Here is an 8135-nt window from a genome sequence, read left to right as displayed (position 1 = left end):
AGGTTAGAATTGATCTTCAGCAATCCACGTTTGTGGTAAGTGGTGACTAACCGGATCAGGCTCGCTTATATGATTCACGCATATGATCGTATCTCAGTTGCGTAGACAGATGCACATGCTGGTATAGACGTGAAGACCGGTAACATACAGCTATGTGTGGCGTTAAACCACAAACAAATTCTACCTCTATCACACTATCATGTTAAGCCTCATTCCAGCTTTGTCTCTAACCCACATCTCCCATTCCTGAGACAGTAAATGGCAGGGCAATTTTATTTCGTCTGATCAAACGTGTACTGAAAAGTGCGTTCAGTAAGGAATTAGAGATCATTGCAGACGAAGTAAAGCTTCACAGTAATGTGATTTTCTCAGCTTATTTAAACACGGTGACGAACAATCACAAAAGGAGGCCTTGGGCACCTGAAAAGTAAGTTGAACTTGAGCTTTTATAAACCTTGATATAAATTTCAGGGAGAAGCGAATGTAAAACCATTGTGTTGTCTAAATACCCTGAATGGTATTAGTATTTTGATTGAGTTTTACGCCGCACTCAGCAATATTCCAGCTATAATTATGGCGGCGGTCTGTAAATAATCGAGTCTGGACCAGACAATCCAGTGATCAGGGGCGTAGCTACCATGATAAAAAGGCCTGGGCTTACAGGTAATTTTTGCTAAAAAGGCTGGGTAAGCCCTCTATACTATCTAAATATAAAGCTTTGCAACCTATCGGGCTTACACGAAAGAATTGGCTTGCTACGCGCCTTGTAATCAACAAGAGCATCGATCTGCGCAATTGGGATACGATAACATGTGTCAACCAAGTCAGCTGATCGTCAGTAACCCATGCTTGTCGTAAGAGGCGACTATACGGGATCGGGTGTTTAGGCTCGCTGACTTGGTTGACAATTTCGTAGATCGATGCTCATGCTGTTGACCACTGGGTTGTCTGGTCCAGACTCGATTATTTACAGACCGCCACCATATAGCTGGAATGTTCCTGAGTGCGGCGTAAAACTAAACTCACTCACACACTCGATAGTCCTGTCGAAAGCCCTGTATTCGCCTGAATAGGAAACCCCATGAGTCTCCATCAAGAACCGTCCTTAGCTTAGATAACAAAGTGTTAACAATAACTGTGTTTGCGTGATTGCATAGGAACGCTTACTTGAATCTTCAGTGTGCGTTCTTACTACCTTTAAAATCATAAAGATAGCTGCTCGTGGCATTCTGTACCTCGTGAAAAGTCCGATCCCGAAATATTCTTGGAATTTCTTTCTGTTAAAGCGGATTACGAGAATGTCTTAGCGCTTTGAGCATGCACAAGTGCGTGGATGCAGGCGCTTTATAACTGTATATCATTATTAATTGTTTTGACTATGGAAGGGTCACAAAAGTTTTAGTCTTTATTTACGATGATCTTAGCCTAAAGGGGCTTTGTGAAAGAGGTTGTTGGTAACCTTATCCTGAGGGTGAAGATATGATCACATAAAGGGGTTCTGTGCGCTACGACTATCTTAAGTCTATGTTAGCGTATAGTTAGATCATCGTAGCGATTGCTTTGTGCAAGTGGGGCCTGCATCACCAGAGGGTTAATTTTGTGAGGATGAAGTCAATCAATCTATGTGATAGTAACTTTTGCCTTTGAATGCAACTAATAGGGGCTTAGCACAGAAATATTTAGTGGTAGTGACATTTGGATTGGGCGGATTACTGGCAAAACAACGTATACATTGAAATTGAACAGCGAACATCATTATCTCATGCAACGGTAATGACGAAACAATGGCTTAAATAACTCTCCGTACAGTACTTCACAACATTAGTATTGTAACATATATCTTGTAATAGTTGAATATTGACTGAAACAGATCACCATACGTAACGCTAATGTGCAGTGAACATCCACATTGTAATGTTTATTTTGGTTATGAATGAATCATGCTTAAAACATACATTAAAAAATCTACCCCTAACTTGACCACAGACTACATGTAACGCACAGAGCAGAATATAGCGTTTTGTAGTTTCTATATTTCCCTTGCTTTGCCCATAGGGAGATAGGCATAATAATATAGAGGAAGTCTGCAATTCTATTACATAACTAGACAATCTTGACACGTGTTTTTCATAATGTGCACTGTATACTGTCGACAGATAAGTTGTGTTTTCCACAAGACCCCGTTTTATTTTCACGACAGTGTCATTCGATGTGCCCCAATTCACTGGGCTGGGTTCGCCTATATGCCCGTAAGTGTGCAAGACAATTAGGGTTCAAATCTCTGGTTCAGCGTTCTGATGTTTCTAGTGAGTGAGTGAGTTTAGTTTTACGCCGCACTCAGCAATGTTCCAGCTATATAGCGGCGGTCTGTAAATAATCAAGTCTGGACCAGACAATCCTGTGATCAACAGCATGAACATCGATCTGCGCAATTGGGAACCGATGACATGTGTCAACCAAGTCAGCGAGCCTGACCACCCGATCCCGTTAGTCGCCTCTGACGACAAACATGGGTTACTGAAGGCCAATATTCTAACCCTGATTCTAACCCTGAAAATGTCGAGTGGAGTAGGAAAGATGTTTTTACTATTCAGTTACCGTCGTTGCGAAAAGGGCCTAAGGCTTTATCACATTGGCAGTCCGAGCAACACGTGTTGTTGAAACTCGGATTTCTAACTCAAATTTGATGGTGTGTATCAACATAAAAGTTAATGAACAAAATGGTAGGACCACATCGGACCACATCGGACCACATTAGTGGATGAAGCCTGGAGGAAAGTTGGTGATTCGATGCCCTTACCCACGTGCTGACAAAATACGGTATAAGATGGTACATGTTGTTATCCTACCTGGCGCTAGGTTTTAAGAGGGTATGAAAACGCCATCAGTCCTTACTTTTACAACCAGTCACACACTCGCGTTCACGTTTCTTTAGAAGTGTAATAATCCATTTAATCTCTTCTAATTGCAGACAGACAATTACGTTAATAACAATATCCAACTGGACTGAAAATGACCAACAGACGCTGGAAAACAGACTCCCATTAAACACGAAATATTATTTCATAAAACAACACTTTTGGTTTCTGAACTTCCTGCTACACTTATTAAGCTCAAAAGTACTATTTTATCGTATTCATCTTTGAAACGCCCGGGGGACAAATCATTTTGTCCTGGTCTATTAGAAGCTTGGTGTCTTTACTCATTAATGCTGGCAACACATTACCGTAGCCAACATTTTACAGTCTTGCAACGAGTACAGTTAGAGGGAGCGGTCATTGTTTAACTCATGTGTATCAAAGTGTCCTTTTATTATCGGTTTTCGAACGCTTAGGAAACACCCATTGTTTTACTCACTAACCTCATGAACAACACTTCAAAGATGAATTTCTCATAAAGAACAAGCCGCCATTCGAATATTTATGGCGTGTTTGTGGCACTACAAACCTCTTCGAAAAACATAAAATCTTCCGAAGATATAATTTAATATTACTTTTTTTATATTTAATATGAGATATTCATGGCTGAAAAACACTGTGGTAATAATAGCCTACTAACAATGTCATTGCCAAAGGAAGTAAATATGTAATTTCATTTTCTGCAATGTGTTAAAAACACGTGTAAATACCTTCTAGTACGAAACCAAGCTACTACTTCAGTCATTAGCACAAACATATCTCAGAAAACCTAAACACCGTTCTTACGCTGCATTTATTGACTTCCGCAAGGCATTCGATTCGGTTGATAGAAATAAATTACTTTATCACCTACTCCAAAATATGGTATTCATGGAAAGTTTTATAACATTCTAGAAAGCATGTACAAGAATGTTTGTGCCTGCGTTAAGATTGGCAATTCTATCACCGATATGTTTGACACATCAAGTGGATTTAGACATGGCTGTATTTCTTAAACGTATTCTTCTTATAAAACTGTTTTTGAACAAGAACAGTATTTAAGTGCTAATTGATAAAGATTTGACTAAAGCACTTGTAAAGTTTAGATGTCTGTCCACATAGTCTGAAAATTCAAAAAGTTTTAATAAATACACTGCTCATTCTGATTTAGTATGTGAGCGCTGTAATTTAGGAGCTATTGAAGATGAGTTCCATTTTGTTTCTTTAAGGAAAGTCGAACAAAACTCATACCAAATGTCTTTCGTCATTATCCAACACAGCAAAAGTTTGTTCAACTCATGTCTTGCACAAATGTAAGCATAATCAAAGGTTTACCCATTTACCTGAATAGAAACATGTATGTTTAAAGTAGAGCCCCCACACCAAACGTACATTTATTTCCATATTTTTGAATATGCATAAACTACTTTATTTGTACGTACTCTGGGCGTCTCTCTCTCTCTCTCTCTCTCTCTCTCTCTCTCTCTCTCTCTCTCTCTCTCTCTCTCTCTCTCTCTCTCTCTCAAAAGTGTGCACGCATACACAATCACAGACACACGCACACACACACGAGCGCTGTTGAAACATTTGAACGTAGGCATCAGTTTGTTAAGTGTATCTTGTTGAACACAATTCCTCCGAGGTGACCTCATTTGCATACTTTTGGATCGTGATACTAAGTTTATCAGATTATTTTATCGCACTGATAACGCTATCCGTTGTGTGATAGTGAGCGCAATGTTACGACAACACCTTACATATGTCACCCGTTCATCGCAATCAGCTGAACCAGTGAGTGTGTGAGTGAGTCGGGTTTACGATTCTGTTAGCAGTTTTCAAGCAATGTCATGACCGGGAACACCAGAAATGTTCTTCACACAGTGCAATCACGTGGGGAATCGAACCAGGGCTTTTGGCATGACATGCCTTGTGGGCAACCCTAGGAGCCACTGAACCTCCAAACAACGGATTGCCGGAACTAGTTAAAGCATGGCTGATACAATAATGATATACGGAAGAGAAACACAGTTATTACCAAACGCGCCTTCACAATAATTTGTAATCATAAAATGAACATCTTCACTAATATGCAGTAGCTGGGCTTGGAAGTGTTACACCATTTAACATTACTCAAACGGAAGACACTAAGAATAAAGCCAGATCCCAGCTATGAGAGTTAACGCTATCACACATAGGCAGTTGGCAAATATAGATCTAACGTCATCATCTGAGATACATCAATGGAGAGAATGTTGTTTCATGCCGCATTCAGCAATATTGCAAGTACAACATGTAAAACTCGAACCACGATATTCGCCTAACGCAGTCTTGCGGCAGTCGTCATCATCAGAGATAAATCATTGGAGATAATATGTTGGTTCATGCCGCAATCGGCAATATAGCATGTAGATTATTATGTATAACACGTACAAAATGCAAACCGAGATATGCACCTAGGGCAGTCTTACTGACAGTCGAGGGCGATGGATAGCCTAGAGGTTAAAGTGTTCGCTCGTCACCAGAAGACCCGGGTTCGATTCCCCATATGGGTACAATGCTTGTAGCCCATTTCTGGCGTCCCCCGCCGTGATATTGCTGAAATATTGCTAAAAGCGGCGAAAAACACAACTCACTCACTGAGAATCGTCATCATCAGATATACATCACGAAGAACATGTTTATTTATTTATCAGCAATATTGCATGTATAACAAGTAAATAATTGTGTATATTGTTGATAAATATACCTTGATGCTAATTAGCATGATGAACGATCCACGTTGTCGACTCAAGACAGTTCACAATTAGCCAGGTCACCGTAACCACCTGCTTCCCATGTGAAGAGTGCGAGGTACTTGGTCCAATGATGTTTGTAATTAAAACCAGGACCTTTTCAAAACTATATTCGGCGTCACCAATGAGGGGTCATGCTCGTAATAAGATTATTAAAACGTCGTCGCATTTGATACTTCCAAGAGTGCATAACATATGTTAAATTTGGGATTACGTTTACTTTTGTTATGTGTATCAGTTGAATGGATTTAAGGACTGGCTGCTTTCAGCCTTTAACCTTCCATTTGGTTCTTGTCTACGAAAGCCTAATGGAAGCATAAAATATATATTTTCAAAAAATTGTTTCAATTATTTGTTTATTTTTTTTAAGGTAAAGTTTTCTCGCTACATCTATATGTTTTCGAGTTTCGATTTTTGTCCTAATTTCAAATTTATCCAAGTTTCTCATCAATAACTTTCTAGATATTTCAAGTTTTTTTCAAAACGCCAAAATTTCGATTGTTTTTCTCGTAACAAATGAATAATTATAATGGTGAGATATTTCGGTTTAAAAATTATTCAAGTGGCACATTAGGCTTTTGTAGTTTTCAGTGTTTCTGTAGTTTGATAAATGCATTCAGAGTGACATATGTATAAACAATTTATTGTTCAAGTGTTGATCATCTTGTGAAAGTATAGTCAGACCTATTTAAGCGCGTTGGCACATAAGCCTGTTTGACAACCTATCCAGTTAGATGATCCTTTAATAATGCCTCTGATTTGAAAGAAAGTAACGAAATCAGCTCTCACAGGGCGAAACTACATTGGCAAGGAGATATTTCTGTGACTCCAACCAAAGATAAATGAAGACTCTAAATAGGTTAGGTCAATAAGTTGGCTAAATGAGGACTGTAGTTTGCTAGAATAGTATTCAACCTTCACCTTGCATATTTATCTGATGCCCACTTTCACCATGATTGTGAAGTGCTTGAGATATAGGTTATCTTTCTTGCAGGAACAATGACATCTTGATTGTTAGCCTGTAAACAAGAAGGTGACACGTTTAGGGACACCTACGTACACATGTTCGATGGACCAACCAGATGTATTAATTGTATCATCATAAATAGTTTATCGAGATTTCATCGCAATCTATCAAGCACATTCAAACATTGGATGAATACTACACTGAATTACTTCTTGTGTACTTCTGAGGTCACCCGTGAAGATCCCTGTTTGAACTGGTCTTAAGCAATATATGCTTGTCATAAGAGTCGACCAACGGGATCGGGTGGCAATGGTTGATGCATGTCATTGTATCCAAATTGTGTAGATAGATGCTGATGCTCTCAGTCACTGGATTGTCTGGCACAGACTCGATTATTCATATAGCTGGAATATTGCTAATATCCTTAAAGAAAACACGTATGAGGTGATGTGAAATGGAGCGTACACGATTCAGTAACGACGCGCATGTGCTTGTGTGTGTGTGTGTGTGTGTTTGTTTGTGTGTGTGTGTGTGTACTAGTTTGTTCTGTACTTGCTTGAGTGGCACATGCCAGAAACTAGCGCTATATAAATATGCGTGCGTGCGTGCGTGCGTACGTGTGTGTGTGTGTGTGTATGCTTTCCACATCTGAAGCACACTTTGAATACGATATCTAAGTTCTCATACGTTACACTATATTCTTCGACTAAACAAACTTAATAAAACGGGACCTTTCGTTAAGTTTGAATGACTGCTATTTGTCGACACATGGACCTGTGGCCAAAATATGCCCCATGATTCAGTATTTCAAATGAATCAATATTTCTGAAGCTTCATTTCAGCAAATGGTTATATTTTGCAACAACTATTTACATATATCCGACTGTCATGAAGATGCGGATGTTATAATTAGATGACAATATGTTGGTATTGATACATGGCGGTAGTTAATTATGAATGTATGCCCAACAAAGAACATGGCAAACACGTTTTCAGGGATTTAAGGAAGCAAGTGAGTGAGGATGGGTTTAGGCTGTCTTGTCTGTTTGTTTTCTGTTGTTTAACGCCGCACTCGGCAATATTACAGCTTTATGGCGGCGATCTGTAAATAATCGAGTCGTCTGGACCGGACAATTCAGTGATCAACATAATGAACATCGATCTACGCAATATGGGATACGATGACGTGTGTCAATCAAGTCAGAGAGTCTGGCCATCCGATCCTGTTAGTCGCCTTTTACGACAAGTATATGTTACTGAAGACCGATTCTAACTGTTTTGGGAATATCAGAAATATCAGGGCGGGGAACACAAGAAATGGGCTTCACACACTGTACCCATTTGGCCCCAGATTTTCAAATAATACGGCTATATTCATCATAGATTTTATCTGAAAATGGACAGCATCCCTATCTAGATAAAGCCAGTAACAAGGATCTAATCACGTACAAGGATTTTTTTCTTATAAAGGTTAAAATG

The sequence above is a fragment of the Haliotis rubra genome, unplaced genomic scaffold, assembly GCF_003918875.1.
Source record: "Haliotis rubra isolate DU_JTF1 unplaced genomic scaffold, ASM391887v1 Scf37, whole genome shotgun sequence".
Classification (NCBI taxonomy): Eukaryota; Metazoa; Mollusca; class Gastropoda; order Lepetellida; family Haliotidae; genus Haliotis; species Haliotis rubra.
This window is presented reverse-complemented; position numbering follows the sequence as displayed.